Genomic DNA, 22,441 nt, shown 5'->3' on the forward strand with positions numbered 1-22,441 from the left:
GAAAGTTGATCGAGGAAGTCATGTTTGAGTATTATATAGTCTTATTAAACAAGAAAAAACGAAGCACTGCAAATGCTGGAAATCAGAAAAAAAACAGAACTAGCTGGGAAAACTCAGCACATCTGACAGCACTTGTGGAGAGAAAACAGAGTTAACATTTTGGGTCCAGTGACCTTCTTCAGAACACCAGTTCTGAAACTTCAACTTTGTTTTCTCTCCACAGGTGCTTCTAAACCTGTTGAGTTTTCCCAGCAAGTTCTGTTTCTGCATAGTCTCATGTAGGTTTGCTCACTGAGCTTTGTCATCACTAAACGAAACCAATTAGAGGAAACCTTCAAGACCATCAATAATACCCTTACAGGCATAAAATTCACTAAAGAGGAAAACAACAACAAACTGCCATTCCTGATGTCACAGTAGAGCGAACAGCCAGCGTATACAGAAAAACAACACATACAGACCAAATATTGAACTACAGAAGCAACCATTCCAACATCCACAAACGAAACTGCATCTGAACATTATTTCAATGAGTCAACACACACTGCAGCACAGAGGAACTGCGCAGAGCAGGGGAAAATCACATATACCGTGTATTCAAAAAGAATGGGTACCCAATGAACACAGTCCGCCGATTTCTCAGCAACAAACCCAAACAAGCAGATAAAATACGTCCAGAAACCCTAGCCACTCTCCCCTACATCAAAGACATTTCAGAAATTACTGCCAGACTACTCAGACCCCTTGGCATCATGTAGTCCATAAACCCACCAACACACTAAAACAGCAGCTAATGAACCTGAAAGACCCTATACAGACAACAAGCAAAACTAATGTCATTAGAAAATACCGTGCAAGAACTGTAATAAACGCTACATTGGACAAACAGGCAGAAAACTAGCCACGAGGATACATGAACACCAACTAGCCACAAAATGACATGACCCTCTCTCAATCGTATCCTTACATACAGATGTGGAAGGACACCACTTCGACTGGGACAACACATCCATCCTAGGACAAGCCAAACTGAGACATGCACAAGAATTCCCAGAAACATGGCATTCCAAACGGAATTCTATCAACAACCACATCGAGTTAGACCCTATCTATCACCCCCGAGAAAAATAACAGAAAATGATATCACCACAGGAAATGATAGCACCAACCCAAAGAAACCCAAACATATAAATAGAAAGCAGGAATCATGAATAGTTCTTCGCCTGGAGGCCCACTGAAGATGTTACCTAGTAGAGTGACTAAATGTCTGGGAATGAACCCTCCAGCTCAGCGAGCAAACCTACACCCAGAACTTCAACCTGAGCTACGAATCTTCTCAAAACTTGCATAGTCTGATGTTGGGGGGAAGTGGGGGTTATGAGGTCGAAAGGATCAGGATGGAAATAAAGAGACATCAAAGTCGAGACGGGGATGAGGACAATAGTACATCTGGTCAGAGGGGAGGGAAGGCTTGCAGAGGTGACAGTTATAGGCCCAAGGCTACATAGAACATAGAACATTGCAGCAAAGGAACAGGTCCTTCACCCCATCATGTCTGTGCTGACCATGATATTATTCTAAATCAATCCCACCAGCCTGCATGTGGTCTCTATGCCTCGATTCTTGATCTGTTAATGTACCTGTCTCAATGCCTCTTAAACATTCCATCATATCTGATTCCACCTGGCAATACATTCCAGGCACCTACCATCATCTGTGTAAAAAGCTTTCCTCACAAATCTCCTTTAAACTTTCCCCTCTCACCTTGAATGTATATCCTCTTGTATTTGACATTTCCATCCTGGGAAAGAGACTCTGACTATACACCCTCAACTTCTGACGTTCTATTGAAAACAACCCAAGTTTGTCCAGGCTCTCCTTATATCTAATACACTCGAATCCAAGCAAGGTCCTGGCAAACCTCTTTTGCACTTTGTCCAAATCCTCCGCATCCTTCCTATAGTACAATGAACCAGAATTGTGGTTTGACCAACATCTTGTACAGTTCCAACCTGAGTTGCTATCTTTTATATTCAATATCCTTACTAATGAAGGTGAGTTGGATAATTGGGGAATGTTAACAGCTTACAGAATTGAGCAAATCCTATGAGCTTAAATCCAGGTAGAATAGAAGATGGTGCACCGGGTCTAGAATGTGACTGTAACCATTTTCTTAACGTATAGGTTTGTAAACAAGGAAGTGTGACAGAAGGAGGTTGCTGGATCGTGATCACAGGTCTGAAATGATTGTGAGGAACACATGGGTTCATACTTGAAAGGTTAGTCCTAAAGTCCTGAGACATCTGGATAACTGTGGCAAGTTCAAGGATGGTAGAGGCTGAAGGATAGCAACTTGAGAGTTGGGTGAGGAGGGAGGGACCTGTGCCTGGAAGATGGTGAGGGTGTGTTGATAAATTTGAGCGTCTCTACTAGCTGGTTATGTCAGAAAAAAGGGTTTGGTGTAACCTGAGAACAAGGCAATAGGGTTGGACTGAGGCTTGAAGATGATGGAATATATCTCAACAGTGATTGAGTGAAGCTACACAGTCATGGCTTCCATTTCCAGGGTCACTGCTCCAGGGGCAAGGCACATGCTGCATCAAATTTGGTAGTGACCCTCCAGAATTGCAGTGGGGTGTCTGGAGGTCACAGTGTGTCCATTGCTAAATATATGGTATCCTCTTGGGCAAAAGATGTTTGGGACAGGAGTGAGGACCTCAAAGAATATACTGGCCAGATCACTCCTTGAAATATGTTGCAGGTCACCTCAGCCAGATAATATGAGTCAGGTTAACCCAGTGCTTCCACTGGCTCCATGCAACTGAAGAGGAACCGATGGCCCTGAGTCAGATGGCAGGTGTAGCTGCCTTGGTCTGACCTACTGGAGGCCATTGTGCCACAGGCAGAGAGAGGGTGGAGGGGCATGGCACCTGACCAGTGTCCTGACATACCTGGGACAGCTTGCAGACACTCCTCCTCCCTGATGGTGCATAAGGCCATCTCCCTAATTCCTCAAGACAAAGAGACATCTGAAGGGACACTGGTGCTCCATCTCCTTCTCGTCTTGCCACTCTTCACCATAGCTTGAGCTATGGAGTGAACATTGACAATCCCTCTATTCCATTGCACCTGGCTGCTCAAGGCAATTGCCAGTCTTTCCATGAAAGCAGAGAAGCACATGCATACTGGAGCCATCACAACAGCCAGAACTTAGAAGGAGCTTTTTCTCAACTCTCTGCATGTCCTCTGGCATCTCAGTCAGATATTCCTTTGCTTGTCCCTGTACCTCCATCAGTCTCTTATAGCTAACTTTCCAAACATTCATTTATGGAATGTGGGTATTGTTGGGGCCAACATTTATTACTGATCTGTTTGCCCTTGAGAAGATGGTGATGCCTTCTTGAAACACTGCAGTGTGCCTGGTGTAGATAGATCCACAATACTATTCAGGAGGGAATTCTAGGACTTTGATCCAGTGACACTGAAGAAACAGCAATACATTTCCCTGTGAGGATGGTAAGTGGCTTGAAGGGTGGTGTTCAATGTATCTGCTATTCTTATCTTTCTGTTGGCAGTGGTCATGGATTTGGCTGGTGTTGTTTAAGAAGTCCTGTGAATTTGTAATATGTACTATCTTGTAGATAGTACCTACTACTGCCACTGAGTATTAGTGATAGAAGGAGGGAATGTTTGTGGATGCAGTGCCAATCATGTGGGTTGCTTTGTCCTGGATGCTGTCAAATTTGAGTGTTGTTGAAGGGCACTCATCAAAAAAAAGTGGGGAGTATTACATCATACTTATGACTTGTGCTTTGTTGATGGTGGACAGGCTTTGGGGAATCAGGAGGTGAGATGGTCATCTCTGACCTGCTCTTGTAGCCACTATAATTATAAGGCCAGTCCAATTGAGTCTCTGTAAATAGTAACCTGCAGAATGTTGATAATGGAGCGGCGGTGGGGGGGGGGGGGGGGGGTTAGGTTTCACTGATGGGAATGCCAGAGGCTTGAGAGGCTTATCATCTGCATAGGGCACAGCATCTCCAGCAAAAAGATCGAGACCAAGTCTGTCACATCCTGCATCAGTTGAGATTACGTTTTTGTATTGAGCTCACCAGTATGGGATCCTGAACCATCTGGTAGCTATATCCAGTAAGGTGAATGTCCTTGAGGTGTAGGTGAATGCTATGATGATGCACCTTCTGAGTTTTCAGTCATCTGACTATGCTCAAAACAGAAGTGAAGCTAAAGCTGGTCCAAGTTTGTTTCTTCTTTTGTCTGGACTTCTGTGAGAACCTGCAATTGAGAACAAAAGCCAATGAGTATGCTCATTCCTTCCCTCAACAATGTTTCAGGCATCACTCCTGTATGGCCATTTGCCAAGACCAAACTGGATGACTGTGAAATAGTTTCTCCATCAGTTCTCAATAGAATATCTGTTTCACCCACGTCTTTTTGGGAAGCAAACCTGCCATCTTTACCTGATCTGGCCTACATGTGACTCCAGACCCATAGCAGTGTGTTTGACTCTTAACTGCCCTCTAAAATGGGCCAGCCAACCATTCATCACCCTGACAATTAGGGATGAGCAGTAAGTACTCACATAGCTAACAATGCTCCTATTCCGTGACCAAATATTAAAACTATTTATGAGCATGCATGCTTATGGCAGCTTGTGAGTCCTACTTAGTTAGTATTCAAATCTATATTACCTTACAACTGGTACAACATCCACAGCATGAATATCTCCCATACATTCAGTCTACAAGAAAGACAAAATCCGAGTTTTCAATGGCACTACCATCACCAAATCCCTCACCATTCTTACCTTGACAATTCTGTTAAGGTTATCAGTACTTCTTTGTCAGCATTACAACTATGTCCTAGGGACTAAGGTCCTCACAATGACCAAACCCTCAGCTACCATCTTTCACCAACATTAAGGTGTTTAACGTCAACTTTGGAATAGAATCTCTCTTCTTGTTCTTGGATGTTTTTGGATAGAACTGCGCATTGTCAACAACATCAATGACTTGCATCTCGAAGGTAGCTGAAAATCTCAAGCCATTTTATTTGATCATTATCAGTAAAAATTGATGCCAGGTTAGCAAAAGAAATAACTGTACAGTCATTCTTGATCAAGGAGACAGGTTTGAACAAATGTCTCAGAAAAGTAGGGAGAAGTAAAGAGACAAACACTTGTTAGCAGTGAACTCCATATTTAGAATCTAAATACTTGAAGACACAGTCCCCACTGGAAAAGGAATGGAGATTAGGGATCTACAAGAGGGAAGAATTAGAGGGAGACATAGTTCTCAGTTGATTACAGAGGCTGAGGAGTGACCTTATCGAGGTTTACAAAATTATGAGGAGCATGGATAGTATAAAAAGGCAAAGTCTTTTTCCCTGGGGTCAAGGAGTCCAGAACTAGAGGGCATAGGTTTAGGGTGAGAGTGGAAAGATATAAAAGAGACCTAAGGTGCAACCATTTCTCACAGAGGGTCGAAGGTGTACGGAATGAGACGAAGTGGTGGAGGGTGGTACAATTGCAACATTTAAGAAGCATTTGGATGGGTATTTGAATAGGAAGGGTTTGGAGGGATATAGGCTGGGTGCTGGCAGGTGGGACTAAATTGGGTTGAGATATTGGTCAGCCTGGACGGGTTGGACCGAAGGGTCTTTTTCCATGCTGTACATCTCTATGACTCTATATAAAACTTCAGGATTACAGAGAGATTTGAGATTTTCTGATACTGAGGAACTGCTTAACCATGAGCCAATGTAAGTCAATGAGCAAATGTGTGTTTTGACATCATTTGATTGTTTTATCATAATTACTTCTCTTCTCATGCAGCAAGATGTAAACATCCAAAGGTATCACCATTTTGACAACCATTTAGGTACATCTTATAGTACACTAGAATTTGGGATGATATCACAAGAATTACCTACAAAGCAGAACTCGAAAAAGAAATAAGATTTTTAATGGTGAAGAAGACAACTTGTCCTGATCAAAAATGTTCACTTCAGTGACAATAAAAGAGCAATACTCCTTGTTTAAGGAGCTCACCAAAGCTGTCTAGCACATGTAATGTTATGATATTATGGTGATGGGCAAAACTAAAGAACAACACAATTGGAATCTTCATTCACTAACCGTGGCTGCTCATCACAAAGAACTCATCTTCAACAAGAAAAATGTTCCTGGTGGATGTAGGTCTAAACAACTTTGTTGGCTGTATCTGTCTGGTTTTGTAACTTATAATGATTTAGGTAAAGTCAAAGATGTAAGACATATGCATACTTCTCGAAGACTTGCAGAAATGTTTTAGATTTTTTAACCTTCTAACACCATATGTATCAAAGTAATTCAACAAAACATAGCATCATTATGTGTTTGAATCTCTCAAACAAGCATTGTCAATGGAAATCTCTATCTAATAGTACTATGACCCAAGAAAGAAGGCAATCGTAGACGTTAATGCATCTCACAAAGTATCAGGAACATGCAGCATGCATGATTGACAAATCAACTGCATTTGAACACAAAAGTCGATCCCAGTTGCAATCACATTTTCTAACAATGGAGCATAAAATACTTGTGTAGGCACAGCTGATCACTCACAGCCCCTGCCTGCATGCATAGATAGTCACCTGCAGCCTCTGCCTGTGCATGCACAGTCACCTGCAAACTCTGTCTGTGTATGCATAGATAGTCACCTGCAGCCTCTGCTTGTGCATGCGCATGTACCTGCAGCTTCCGCCTGTGCATGCACAGTCACCTGCAGCCTCAACCTGTGCATGCACAGATCACCAGTTGGAGTTTGCAGCCTTTAACTCGGCTGTGATACAGCAGTAAGTTTGTGGCCACCATAAGAGGATGGCATTGATCCTGTTAAAGAGAGCTTTGCTGACAATAGGGTCAATATGAAGAAACTCTCATCCTAGATCAAGTTCAGTATCAGGAGTAAGGTGGAGAATGGCTCAAAATCGCAAAGGAGGAAACCCAGGGTAAATGTGGTAAAGAATTTGAAGCAGCAGACAGGAAATAATTAGGGAAAACCCACAGCCAGAATATAAACAGTGCAAGTCTTAAAGTCTGGAACCAGTGCTCTTTTCAGAGTCACCACATCTCTCTGAATGGAGCTGAAACCACAAAAAAATTATTCCTGTCCTGCAGCTGGGTTTGTTCTGCATTTAGATAATTTCAAATTAATAAATCTTCAAAATATCCACTGAGTTCTATTTGCATTTAACGTTTGTTAAATCTCCATCTCTGTCTTAGTAAATGTGTTCAGTAAATATTTCACTTGACCTTTGTGCGCTGGAGTACTTTCTGCACAACCTCGAGATGGCGTTTATACGATTCACAACCACTGAATAAACGTGTCTGTTTTCAGTTAAAATGGATTCCACATTACTTAATCCAATGTTACTTATCAAAAACATGAAAAATGTGACATGCTGAATGCAATACAATATCATAGCTTTCATCAAATTGAAATGAGAAGCTTGCAAAAGCTGATACAAAAAGCCACGTACTTGATGTTTCAAGCCCCTCGCAATTCTGCCACTATCATGGACCGTCTATCCTTCCACTGGCAGGAGCCATTTCAAATACAGCTCCTAAAGACTCAACAATAACTCAGAGTTGGGAATTACAAGTGTGGGGGGAAGATTTATTGGGGGAAGGGCATATTAAGAGATGCTGGCTATTTGCAATCAGGAGAGCTAACACTTCTGGACCTGATCAACATTCTTAATCCTTGTTTCCTTTCTGCAGCAAACTCAGTTGAGAGGTTTCCTGGTTATTATCAAGATCTAACTGTAGCTGGGCAGCTAAGGGGAGCCAGGTCAATTGGGATGATTAGCATGGGCATGGAGGGGAATGAGGGAGGTCAGGGAATCTGTGAGAATATATGGTACAGTTTTCAAATTCATTGCAGGATGTGGATCTCTCTGAATGGGAAAGCTTTTATTGCCCATCACTCATTGCCCTTGAGAAGGGGGTGGTGAGCTGCCTTTTCAATGCAGTCCACAATGTTGATAGGGAGAATCTTCCAGGGTATTGACCCAACAACGCCAAGAAATGGCAATATGGTTCTTATTCAGGATGGTGAATGACTCGGAACGGAACTTGCCTGTCTCTGCTGTTTCTAGATAATAGTGCTATGGGTTTGCAAGTGGCTATCTAAGGAGATTTAGTGAATTTCTGTAGTTCATCTTGTAGATAGTACAAACTGATGCTGCTGTCAGTAGTGGAGAGGGTGAATGTTTGTAGATGTGGTGCCAATCAAGTGGGCTGCTAGTCCTGGATGTTATTCATCCTCTTTTGTGTTGGTGGAGCTGCATTCATCCAGGAATGTTGGGAGTACTCCATCACACTTATGAGTCTGCTTTGTAGATGATGGGCAGGCCATCAGGAGTTAGGATGTGAGTTACTTACTTCAGGATTCCAGAATCACACTTGCAATTGTAGCCACAATATCTATTTGGCTAATCCAGTTCATTTCTGGTCAATAGTAGCCCTCAGGATGTCTTAGTGGGAAATTCAGCGATGGTAATGCTGTTGAATGTTAAGAGGTGATGGTTAGATTCTCTCTGATTAGAAATAGACATTTCCTGGTATATGTATAGAATAGGTGGGGGAATGGATGTGTGATAGGAAGGAAGAGACCAAGATTGCACTTTGAGCCTGGAAATTTGAAGCCTCAGGTTTGGGAAATGGGTAGGGGAGAAATCGTTGGGGAGGAAGGAATGTGACAATGCTGTGTTAAGAGGTTATTTTGTCCTGGTTTGTTTTTGAAGAGAGGTTGTAAGGCAGAGGTTCCAAGCTGGCTACTGAAGACTATTTGATTAAACAGTTTGGGAGGCCTTGGGGCTTTGGTTAACATCCTAAATGGATTTGACCAGCTCTCACAGATCAGGATTTCTGAATAACATCAGAAGCTATTGGGGTCTCAAGAGTTGGAAGCTTCAGTGAATATCTCCTGGCTGTTACTTTCTCTGAATTTTCTCTTAATGTTTTCTTTTTATCTCCTGGATTGGAGAACTGCGTGTGAGAATCTGTGTCTGAATTTGCCTTTGTGCCAAGAGATGTGTTTCTGGGATATTACCATATTGGAATAGTTAATTAGTAATAGTTACTGTACCTAATATTCTGTTAGTTTCCAGTAGAATTAAGTTATTCTAAATTCCTCTTTCTTTGGTTGTATTTTAACGACAGTGTTTAAATAAACTGTGTTTTGCCTAATGTCACATCGAATCAGGAACACACATTTTACATTTGCCTTTAAAATAAGAAAAAGTTAGGGTCTCAGCGACCTTCTTAAAATATTTTGAGGTGTTCTGGTCTGATTCATAACAGGAACACAGGTTGGAGTCTGGTGCCAGGGAAGATTGTGGAATTAGGTGTCGGAAGCAACTGGAATATACAACATCAAGTAGACCAAGATCAAAGGCCAGATGTAGATTGGAAATGGGATTGGGAGAGATTAGAAAGGTAGAAGTTAGACCAGAAGGCAGACAATGGAGTTCGGAAAGGTTGGGTGGAATTACTTGATCGTGAAGCATAGGTGCAGGAGGTAAATGACATCCAGCAGCTAAGTGGAAGACATGTAACCTCTTGGATCTAGCAGTGTCAGGTTTACCAAGGCTCAGCCACCCAGGGTTAAGTTTAAAATGGCACTTAAATATGAGGTATACATGATAACATTAAAACTGTAAACCTAACTCCTGTTAGTAGATCGGCTTACTATCCCATCTCTCCTCAATAAAATCTAGATGTGGGCAGGTTCAATGGCATTTGAGTTTGGCATTCAGGATTTTCACATCTGACCCAAACCTCATTTTTAGGGGTTAAAATTCTCCCTGCTTATGCAGTTAATTGGGGTTGTTAGTAAGAATTCTTGCTGAGTTTCATTCATCGAACTTCTGCCTGCTTCTGTCTGAGACAGCAAAGGAACGGATGTTATTCCAGCTGGTATGGAACATTTCATAGCTCACTCTTCCCTATTTCTGAAATCGGTGCTATATCTTGGTTCAATCATGCCTCTCATTCTGCTGTCTCTTGTAAAATTTCTGCTCATCACATCTGGCATCCCTATCATTCTGAGGCACCCAAGCCAACTGCTTGTAATTTCTGCAAATCCACTATAAGAGCTGCTAACTGCAACTTTATTGAAAAGAAGCATCAATTGCTGCCTTTCACCAGCAGCTGCTTCTCCTGGTCCCTTGCCAAACTCTATGAATCTTCCTTTCCACCTCTCATTCATCCTGATGGTGCAATTACTGAATCTCCAAAATGTTTTTCACTCCCAATTCTAATTTTGAAAATCTCTGTAAATAAACTCAACTTTGGTGCAGCATGTAAAATCTTGATGATTGATCGAGTTTTATCCCCTGTTTTTTGAACTCCTCATAAGAGATTATCTACATTTTATTGTTTCACAATTTACAAAATGTGTGCTTCCAAGCTTCTTGCTTTCTTATACCATCTTTTCAACATCCTACATGCTTGGTTTAGCTCTCCTGCTCATTGATGTTCATCCTTCCCTTAAAATTAAGGTTCATTTTATTTTCTGCATTTATAGAAGCAGTTGTCAATTTTCAAATCATCTATCGCTTGAAAAATCCTAGATTAATGCAAGATTTGCAGATATCTTTTGGGACAACTTACCCACAATTCATCTTGCTCAGAGCTCCAGAGATTTTTTTGACGAATGCAGAGCTTACTGAGCAACAAATAATTTCTGGATTCTATATTTATGTATGATTATAGCTGAAGTTGGTATTGTTGCTTTAAAATTGAATATGTGCAGTTGTATCATATCCTTAACATAGTAATTTCCCATTGAGTCAGAGAAATAAACAATGGACAAAATTCACCTAAATTGTTCTTAAGACTCCATAACCCTGATGGTTTCTTCATCAACATTCTGAGTTTCCATTGGGTTTTTAATTATCTAGCTGGAGAGTTATCCCTCAGTGTCCTCGCCAATATTTTCCCCTCAACTAACATCGCAAGTACAGATTATCTGGTCATTATCACATCGTTGTTTGCTATTGTAGAAAAATTTCCTACAACACACTTCAAAATTATACCATTGGCAATAAAGCCACTTTAGTAATGAAGGAAATACCATAGAATTGATACATCCAATGTTGTGAAAAGCTATGTATAAATGCAAATCTTTTTTTTCCTTTTAGTTTCCTCATTATAGTTAATAGATCATGTGCATGTGATTAATTTAGTGGCATTGGTCTTATGTTGTATTTGGTTCCAATAATCAAGACAGCTTCTTTACACATCATCCAACTCTATTCACCATTTTTCTAATTTATATTTTTCTGGTATATATTTTTCTATGTCTGCATGACCACCAGGGAGCCTTGCCCACCAGTCAGACATATCAAGAATTTATGGCCATGTTAACTGTGGGTTTCCATTTCTTATTTTCCACTATCCTTTCAGTATTCTTCAGAACACATGCTCTCTTTATTTTGGTACTGCCATGACTGAATCACATATTCTTGCTTCTTTCAATTCTTCAAATATAATTTCCACATGTCCCTCACATTCCATGCTATTATCACAGTTTTTCTTTGATGCTCCACTGTTGAAACTTTTTCATTTATTGGCAGTAAATAAATGCCTCACAATCTCTGCCATTTCATTTAGAACTTCTACATCTCCTTCAATGCTAAAGTTGCTTCCAAGAAGTATGCTTTGTTTTTCTGTGGCTAGCCTTTTCTTTTCCCTTCAACAGCTTTGAACTTTATAAAGATTAGGTCTGTTCCAAGTTCTGAATGGGGGCCTTATATTTGAAAAGGGTTTTCTGAGATGGCTCTCTGACTACTTGATCAAATAAATACACTTTTTTTCTTTTGTGGAATTGGTTCTTCTGTTATTTGAATATGATGTTATAACAAAAGCTACGTGATGACAAAAATGATTCAGCCACTACCTATTCAGAAACTGTTTCCATTCACTCAAAGATTGCTACAGCCATTCACTCAAACACTGGTAACCAGGGTGAATTATTATTAATTTACCCCATAAAGATTTCCTCCATGAATTGCTTCTGCACAGTGCCAATTCATCCCTCGACATCACCCACCCACTCAGCCAATGAGGAACTAAATCAGTGAACCATACCTAAGATGTAAAGGCCTGAGAACACATATTTCCTGTGTCAGATGATGGGCATATTCTGATGCCCCCTTGGCAAGTTTTCGTAGAGAGAATGGAGTGGTACAAAGAGGAAGCTAGGAAATCTCCAATGTGCCTCTCGCACTAATCTCAGGATTATAAGATCACTTTGCTGAGATGAGAAAATAACTTTACTCAGTGCCACAAATATTTCTGGATTGTTCTCAGAATTCTCTTAGCAAATCTAATCTGATGCCTCTCACAACACTGTCCTCACCCTGTTCTGCAAATGCAACTGTTCAGTTTGTAGCTCCTTACCGAAATGTATACACCTCAAAACACTGCTTTGATCTGTGCTGTAGGGAGGAGAAATGTTCCATTAAGTCCATTAGTGAGCATGGTCCTCTGTTTATAGCCCTCTTTACTATAGTCTTGCCCCTATGTCCTTGCTATAATGCAGCTCAAAAGGCAGTAATGGTCATGCATTACAGCAATATTTCTGTTGACAGGCCCTCAAATTCCCCTGAACATCTGCACCACTGCCTCCTGATGGCACAACTTTTGAGAGCTCCATATCACTGTAGTGCTCAGCACCTCCCTGAACTATGCAATAGCAAAAAAAATGTGTTATGATCTGGTTAAGGATTCTTAACATTTAAAAATAAATGCAGACACCTCATTGCATAGCAGGGTGAGGATGGTTTTGCTGAAAATTTCTGACCAGGTTCACTAAGAGGTCTGAGAACAATCCAAAGCTGTTTCTATTTTTGAGTCAAGTTCCCTTCCTTCCTCAAAATAATCATACAATCCAGAGGTTAGTTGGAAAAGCATGCTTGGAGACTTACCAAACCTCACCCACCACCCCTGTGTCTCACCCTGTACCCTGTTTAAACATATATCACAGGAGCAATACCAGTAGAAGTGTGCTACAAAATTTCATTTGTTTTCAAAAAGCAAACTTTAAATTTATTTAAGAGACTTTAAGAAAATTTGCACTATTATCAAATGTATGGTTTACAGCAACATGTTATGCACTTAGATTTATTTCCTACTTCCTCCAAGAATTATCTTGTAATACCATCATTCTTAACATAATGACCACTCATAGCTATGTCACAGCCTTCTGCAGCATCAGCTCCAGCTCATCTCAGAGGTGAAACTTCCATTTATCCTCTGATTCCTTATTCTGATTACTTTTCTAATAGTTCCAAGCTTATTGTATAGTTACTATCTTTTGTTTAAAGTTAAAAATCACACGCAAGGTTATAGACCAACAGAATAATTTGGAAGCACTAGCTTTCGGGGCACTGCTCTTTCATCAGGCGGATGTGGAGTATAAGATCCTAAGACACAGAATTTATAACAAAAGCTAGTGTTTCCAAATAAACCTGTTGGACTTTAACCTGGTGCGGTGTAATTTTTAACTTTGTACACTCCAGTCCAACACCAGCATCTCCAAATCATTCTTTTTTTTTGACAGTAAGCAATTGGGCATCAATTCTCCCACTACCTTCAAACTAGGGATTCTTCTATCTCTGATCCCTCTCAGGATTCAAACTGAGGGCTGAATCTTAAATTTCTCTTTGACTAAATAGAAATTGTATAGAGTTTTGTTTTGAGGGATTCTCACCACAATACTCAGGGAAATAACACACTGTATTTTATCAAATGCACTATATTAACTACCTACCTTACTCCATGGCATCTGATTCTAGACCAAATTGCCATGCACATTGCCAGAACAACACACTACTCAGCAGTTATCTGGTGAAAGACCAGCCTTGCCAGTGTCTGCATCATCTTTAAAAGCCTGCTGTGCATCTGGACATGCACAGCTAGTCTAGAGCTGGTCTCTATGGTTCTTTGCACTTACCTCAGACATGGTAGACAAAGGGAGAGTGGTGTCCCACTTTGTGGGTAGGGACCTGCAAGTGCTGCTGGATAGGGTGGTGCATTGCAGGGTACCCTCATCCCTGAGGATCAGCAAATGGAAGCCATGGCACCAAATTATGCCAATCTGATCTGAGGTTGGCAGCTGGGTTAGTATAGTCTTAGCCGTCTGCAGGAATGCCCACCCCCTGTAGGAGGAAGGTCGATGTCCTTTTCCAGTCCACCGATATAAGTGCCACCATCTTCTCTCCCATATCTCACACTCACTCCACCTCTGCTACTGTACCCACCTGCTACCGAGGCTTAGATTCTACCAATCTCACTACTGACCATAACATCTTCCATCACCCAAGCCTGACACCTCTAACTCTGAATGCTCTCTGCACTGCCTATTCACTCACTCAGGGCATCTCCCTCCCTGCAAAAAAAGTAACAGCTGTGCCACCCACTTTCCATCTCCCTTAACACCTGCCTCTTTCTCATTCCAGGAGAAAAACAGCCCACAATAGCACAAAAGGAATCAACATGGGCGGTGGGCTGCCTGATGTTTGACTCCCTCACTGTTTATAAGGGGACAATCTTGACTTTGATGATCACATGTCCAAACCCGTGGATGGGTATTGGAGGCTGTCCCTAACTTACTGTACTGGGACCCAATGATCAAAGCCTGTGTCCCTTGACTTGACTGAGGGCTGCTGACAAAATCAAAAATCAAAAGCACCTCCCTCAAAAGTTCCACATTTATTTCTTTAAATAGCCCTAGTGGGACCGTCTCTCAAGCAACTGAATGCAGCAGCAAATGTTTAGGAAGGGATGTTTAACAGAATCTGCAAGATATAAAATGGCAGAGAGAACACCAATTCTGTGTTAGACACTGTGTGATGTTGTTATCTGGCCACTCTACATGCCTCTGACACATGCATGACATGGCTGCAGTAACACCTAACAACTATTGATCATAAAGCAATTGGAAGCAGTTCAGCTTCCATTTTCTGTTCCCTGGACTCTGTAGCACCAATAGCGGTAGCATAATGGGGTCTAATATCGCATGTTATATCCAAAAGATCATTGCCCTACTCCTCTTCATTGCATTGAAGAATCTAGAATTCACCAAAGCCAGTTATGAGGAAAATGAGCTCTTTTCAATTTACAACAAAGTCCCCAGTGGTCATTTTAATCTAACTCACCTGTACATTTACAGGATTCCAATAGTTGCCTGTTTTAAAGCCTACTCAATGTTGGTGTCCACTAAAGTCAATTGAAAGTAAAATCATCATGTAGGTTTGATTATAACCCTGTCTGTTTTCTTTAACCCTCACTGCATTTCTATCATTTGCATTGATTTATCAGAAGTCATGTTATGTCTCAAAACACTTAAGTCGAAGCAATGTAAATATATTTTGGGGCACCACTAGATCTGTAGTTCCAGGTATCAATTGTAATAACCAATGAAGATGTCTCTTATATCTAAAAGTACAAGTGCAAAAAAAAAGTCTGCTCCAGAAACAAAGAAAAGAGTTAATCTTTTGAGTCTAATATGTCTCTTCTGCAACAATGTTCAGGTTGGTGTGTTCAGGTAAAGGTAGGTATCATTATTAAACTGTGTGTGCGCTATCAGTGCTTCAGTGATGCAGATGTATGTACGAAAGAGATTTTCCTAAATAAAGTGCTCTCTTGGTTAGTTTTACATACTTGTTAACTTTCTCTTTGCCACATTGATTTTCAAAATATTGCACATTTCACGATTTGTAAAAAGTTAACATTTCCACAGGGAATGTGGCTTGTTCACCAACACTCAGCCTTCACCACCCCATCATGCCTTTAACATTTTGAACTGATGGGTATTTTCCAGTCTCCTATTATCAACAATACCCCTCCCTGCCTTATAAAACACCAACTCACATTTCATGTACATGGCAACTCAATTATTACACATTCAATGCTTTTTCTTTTCCTGTCTAAAATATAATAAATAGTGCACAGTATTCATCTTTAAAATATTACATGCTTATTAATTTGTCATTATGGTTTCACAAGAGGAGCATGTGCTATTTGAAAAACATTTTGTATATTGAGTAGATGCTTATAGCATTTTTGTTCTTTTATCTTTCCTCTCAACCTTGTTACTTTTTTTGTGTTGCTACTAGCCGTATCAGTAAGAACAAATAAATCATGGTAGCTCTATTTTGCACCTATATGTATTTTTCACATTCACTCTTCTATGCTACACATTCTCACTGTAAGCAATAATCTGTCATGTAAATAACGTTGCAGGGCAGAAATAATTCCAGCCCTGCGTAATTCTATACTTTTGATTGAAAATGAAGATATGACATAATATTAAAATTTGCACGGCAGAAAAAACACTAAAGTCGTTGAAAGAATAAGTTTGAGCTTTACATAAAAAATCTGCACTTTATCATGGAAAAATTGGAATGTTTATTATTGATGACTGTACAATGGTGATTTAAGATTCACTTTTTGGAGATATTGAAAAATTTATTTCCACTCATGTTTTATTTCTCCCCAGTGTCTTTCTTTTTCCTCTTCTGAAAACGTTGATTCCCACTGAGGTAAGGTTTCAGATGCATAGCAGCTCTCAGCACTCCTCCAAGTAGCCATTTTCATGTAGGAACTAGACAAAGAGTATTAGCAAGCTATTTGTTTATGGTGCAATCAAGGCTAAGGCGGATTCTATCTTCACTCTGAACTACAGTTACATAATTTCCAGCAGTTTTCAGTCGTGAGCAACCAAGACCAGAGATCCTCACCGATTGTACACATCCCGACCATAAGCATGCTGAGTTCTTGTAGCATACCCACCTCGGCTTTGGCTTAATTTAGCTAAATCAGAACAGATGAAAGGATTGAATCAAAGAGTCGTACAGTCATACAGCACAGAAACAGATCTTTTGGTCCAACTTGTCCATTCTGACCAGGTATCCTGAAACTGCCTGCATTTGACCCACATCCCTCTAAATCTTTCCTATCCATGTCTTTTAAATGTTGCAACTGTACTCACCTCTACCAATTCCTCTGGCAGCTCATTTTCACGAACCACCCTGTGTGAAAAAGTTACCCCTTGGGTCCCTCTTAAATTTTTCCCCTTTCATCTTAAATCTATGCCATCTAGTTTTGGACACCCCTACCCTGGGAAGAAGACATTGGCTATTCACCTTATCTATGTCCCTCGTGATTTTACAAACCTCCATAAGGTCATCCCTCACCTTCCAACGCTCCAGGAAAAAGACATCTCAGCCATATGTAGAATTATAAAAGTTGCCTCAACAATGTCTTGTACAGCCACAACATGACATTCCAACTCCTTTACTCGATGCTCTGACCAATGAAGGCAAATATGCTAAACATCTTCTTTACTATCCTGTCTACCCGCAATACAGCTTTCAAGGCACTATGAATCCATACTCCTCGGTGTCTCTGTTCAAAAACACTCCCCACTCAAAAACAAATCTTGTCAACACTCCCCAGGCCCTACCATTAACTGTGTAAGTCCTGCCCTGGTTTGCCTCAGCAAAATGCAACACTCACATTTATCTAAATCAAATTCTATCTGTCACTTCTCCGACCATTGGACCACCTGATCAAATTTTTGGATTCAAAGGTACACTGAGAAAACTGTGGTGTCTGCTATTCATTTTTTACTTATATCCTAATGGGGGAAGAAAAAGGCTAGACATTTTGCATCTAAACCATTGGGCTAGATTCTCTAATTTGGTTTTGAAAAGAATAAGGATTGGATGATGTATTATTAGCATCAACCCGAGTGATCAGAAGTAGGAATAAGTCCAGGATTTGCCAGAAATGCCTGCATCCCAAGAACAAGAAAAATAAAACCACCCAATCAGGAATAAGCTGACTACATTATCAGATTTGTCTATAAAGTAGGGATGGTATCCAGAACCAATGATTAATCACATTTGAAGAGGACCTTACAGATTATTTACCAATAGCCAAAAGCAAATTTAAAGGAATGTTGCCATTTAAAGGAGTCACTGATTGAAATTATAAATGGTGTTTCATATTTCAGTCTTTGCAAAGTTTGCACTAGATGAGGAACTAAGAATATATAAATTATGAGTGTAAAGAAAGCATGGAAACTTGGGTGGCCAATCACAAAATTCTGATCTACTACTGCTCTCAAATGCCCATAAAATTCTTCCTTCCATTCTTCAACACAATCTTACCACATTTTCCTTCATCATCTTTCTCCATGCTCATTGCCTTCTGTATAATGAAGTCTAACGATATGTGTATCTCGCCTCTCCTACTCGTGGGCTCACAGTCCCTCATACAGATGTTGTTGCAATTTCACACATATTATCAGGGATTGATTTATCCAAAACTTGAAGAACGTTGAATAATTGAACAATTCTTTTAGACTGCTCTTCTTCAGAGTAAACAATTCCACGATCTTCAGTTTTGCATTGTAACGGAGATAATTTAAGTTAGGTATCCATTTAGTTATAAAATCAGAAATTGCTGGAAAATCTCAGCAAGTCCAGCAGCATCTATGAAGAGAAAGCAGAGTTAATGTTTTAGATCAGCGACCCTTCTTCAGAACTTTCAGTGTCATGGGACTGGAAACATTACCTCTGCTATCTCTCTCCATATGCTGCCAGACCTGTTGAGCTTTTCCAGTAGTTTATGATTTTGCTTCTTACTTCCAGCAGCTGCAGTCCTTTGAGGTTTTTTTATCCATTTAATTACTCTTTTCTAATGTGCCTTCAATGTCTGAGTATCCTCACTGTAGGAGAACCAGAGTCATAAGTGTGGACACACCAGTACATTGCAGACTCATTATTTGTTCTCTATCCCTCTGGCTATATGTCCAGATTTGGTTAGCTTCTCTTATTGCTGCCACATACTGCACTCTGTTAGTTTCAGTGAGCAGTTCACTAACAGTCCCAGACTCCATTCTTATCTTGTATTTTATTACCTACAGCAACAATGTTTCTATTCTCATTGTTTAATTTCCCTTTCCTATTCTCATTACCTAGCATTTCCCTATGTTAAGCGTTATTTAATAATCATTAATTTACCTTTCTAAGTTATTCAAAGATGATATAAGCTTCTTCCTATTGCCTAAATTTTACATCATTGGAAATGTTACATGACTTTATTTTGACCTCTACCTCCAAATGATTCATCATCTATCGTCCACCTGAAGGCAACTCCGATGCACAGTGCCACTGGTCGTGATTCTGAATAGTTCAAGAAGCCCAATGCCAAAACCATCCAGGCTGGAACATATTTCAATTCTAATGTTGTTGACACCAATCTGATCCATTCCAGCCATTCAGCCAACTGACCCAAATGACTCCCAAGAAGCTGTGAATAGTGGTGTTAGAGCTCTAATTTCCTTACACCACAAGGCTCACCAGGAATTTTTCATTTTATTGCCTGCAATTCATTAGAAGTAAAAGTACATTGATACATTGATTGCTGTGTTGTAACAACTGGAAGATCTGGTTCTGGATACAAACTACTGGTGGCCTATGGTTGGAATAGTTTGCTGTCACCAATCCATTTTCTATGTTGAGTGTAGGGGTCTGTCTGATTATAACTGATAGAGGATGAGCCATGAGAAAATCTGACCAATAAAAGGCATTTGTCTTCCATAACCAGGTGTAATTTATTGCATTACAGGACTAGGTATGATTAAGAGGCACCATGAGCTCAGGGTACTGGGGTATTGTATTAATATGCACTGAAGATTGGTAACACACAGAAGTTAGAGAATTGGGATTAATGGCATTTCCCATGTTGCAAAGATACAACTAATGGACTGCCAGGAGGATCAGGCCTAGGATCTCAACTATTTACTATCTATATTGATGACTTGGAGGAGTGGGCAGAGTTCAATTTATCCAAATTTGCTGCTGACGAAAGGCAGATACGATGACATGTTGTGATGAAGACATAAGGAAACTGCAAAGGGATTTAGATTGGTTGAGTCAGTCAACAAAAACATGGCAGGTAGAGTTTAAGATATGAAAGTATCAGGTCTTGTATTTGGGTAGGCAAATTCAAATGATAGACTGTTAGTTTAATTGATAGAAACTGCAAAAAAGTACAGCACCAAGTGATCTGGCTGTTCTTGTGCATGAAACACAAAAAGTTATCATGCAAGTGCAATAAGTAATTAGAAAGGCAAATGGAATTGTAGCCTGTATTGGGAGGGGGCTTGCGTTTAAAAACAGGGAAGTCTTACTCCAACCAAGGTATTGGTGAGACTGCACCAGGAATTCTGTGCACAGTTTTGATGCTCATATTGAAAAAAGGATACAATAGCATCAGAGGCAGTTTAAAAGAAATTTATCAGGCTGATTCTTGGGATGAAGAACTGCTAAACAGGTTAGGCCGTTATCATTATAATTTAGGAGAATGAGGGGTGATCTTATTGAAAATTACAAGATCTTGAGGGCATTTGTCAGTGTACTAGTAGATGTCTACTAGCGAGACAAACAGAGGTGATGGCTATGAAATGATGAAGGATTCACTTAAAACTGAGATGCAAAGGCATTTCTTCTCTCAAGGAACTGTCTAGCTACGGAGCTGTGGAGACTCGATCATTGAAAGTATTTAAAAAGGAGGTTGATAGATTATTGAAGTATCAGGAATTTGACAGCTTTGCGGTGCTGGCATGAAAGAGAAATTGAAGCCTAGGCAATCACCCATAACCTTGTTGAATGCAGGATAGGCTTGAGGGGTTAAATAGCCTTTTCTTCTTCCTATACTCTTAGTTACGCAAAATTAAAAAGAATCAGTCTCCATTAGGACCTAGTGCAAGACTGCTTCATTCTTCACCAAAAGATTGCGTTACATCACCAGGTTGGGTGAATGAATCTAATGCAAGTTCAACGTAACTCCTTCAGAACAATTCCAATATATAAAATGTTCATCAAACATTTTTCCTCATGGTTAATGTTTATATATTCATATATATGATTAGTTTTACATTCACCAGAGTACCAGCTCTGCCCCCCACCCACCCAAGTCCCTTATTTCATAAATGCAGGTTGCTCAATCCTAAACCTATACATTCCTTGATTTTCCAGTGACCCATTTCTCTGATGGAGAATCTTTTGTCTCTTGGGTGTTCTTCACAAAGAATCTTGTTGCTATTAAACCCGCAGTTGACCCATTCCCTTATCTAAAGGACCTGTAATTTTCTGACTTCCCACTGCAGTCGCACTACTCATTCAGCTAATTGCCTCATATCACTATCTGGGTTACTTTCAATCTCATGTATTCTTTTCATAGAAGGTGACTGTTCTGTTATATTGAGTACTTTCTTCCTTACAATATCCTGAATTTCTGGACTAGGCCATTGTATTTTGATTTCAACAGGTATATTTTTATTTCAGTATCCTGGATGTTCAGACCAAACAATGTCTTCTTTTAGACTAGGTTCTGCATTAATACACATTGGTCTGCCTTTCATGGAGCTCTATACAGCTCTTCCTCATTTTGGACAAGGAAATCCTTCCGGTAAGTTTGTTTATATATCTGAGTTGAATATATCAGCTCTCTACTTCAACTAGCTGATTATGTTGGACATTTTAATTCACTGTCTGTGGAAGCACTCTCTGTGGATGTTTTTTCTGGTGAACGAGACATTTTTAAATGTTCAGTTGTGTTACTGGAGGATTTCGTCTAACTCAGCAACGTCTCTCTTACGGACATTGACGATTCTGCTTGATAGGACCATGGGGATGTCAGGAAGGGCTTGCTGATGAAGGGCTTATGCCCGAAATGTCGATTCTCCTGCTGCTCAGATGCTGACTGACCTGCTGTGGTTTTCCAGACCACACTCCCGACTCTGATCTTCAGCATCTGCAGTCCTCACTTTCTCCTCCTTGATATTAGGAATTGAAAACATTTCCACCAGTCCTGTAAATTCTGTGACTTAATTCCTGTTTTCAGCATGCAATAACTGCTAAGCCAACATCAGTAATCTCCATGGATTCTGTCTTGTTTTTGTATTCCACTATGACTGTAGGAAGTGAAATGAAATCCTTTATGAACTACTCTTTGGGCAGTCTGTTGACAATTGTTTGTTTCTGGACCAGTTATTCTTGGGGAACTAATCAAATTCCTTCTGCTCCTGCAAAGGTGTTGCAGCAGTCTCAAAAGTGAAGAAGGTTAATAGTGAACTACATTCACATTTTCACTCTTGTTCACTGTGTGTTGCTGTGCTGCTTACGGAGGCCAGTTAGTTAGGTTGGTCAAATGGGAGAAAATAAGGATTGCAGATGCTAGAGATCAGAGTCGAAAAGTGTGGTGTAGGAAAAGCACAGCAGGTCAGGCAGCATTCAAGGAAAAGTAGAATCAATGTTTCGGGCATAAGCACTTCATCATGGCTGTTTTGGATATAGAGTG

General features: G+C 40.2%; 1 long non-coding RNA gene across 2 annotated transcripts in view; it reads right to left on the reverse strand.

Annotated features, from left to right (window-relative positions):
* Positions 1–22,441, reverse strand: part of LOC122558366 — an 81,642-nt gene that overhangs the window by 13,328 nt on the left and 45,873 nt on the right. For both annotated transcript variants that reach the window (XR_006314112.1, XR_006314111.1), the window contains exon 2: positions 4,113–4,293. This is a non-coding gene — a long non-coding RNA (uncharacterized LOC122558366). The remainder of the gene's footprint in view (positions 1–4,112; positions 4,294–22,441) is intronic.

This window comes from Chiloscyllium plagiosum, chromosome 17, assembly GCF_004010195.1.
Source record: "Chiloscyllium plagiosum isolate BGI_BamShark_2017 chromosome 17, ASM401019v2, whole genome shotgun sequence".
Taxonomy (NCBI): Eukaryota; Metazoa; Chordata; class Chondrichthyes; order Orectolobiformes; family Hemiscylliidae; genus Chiloscyllium; species Chiloscyllium plagiosum.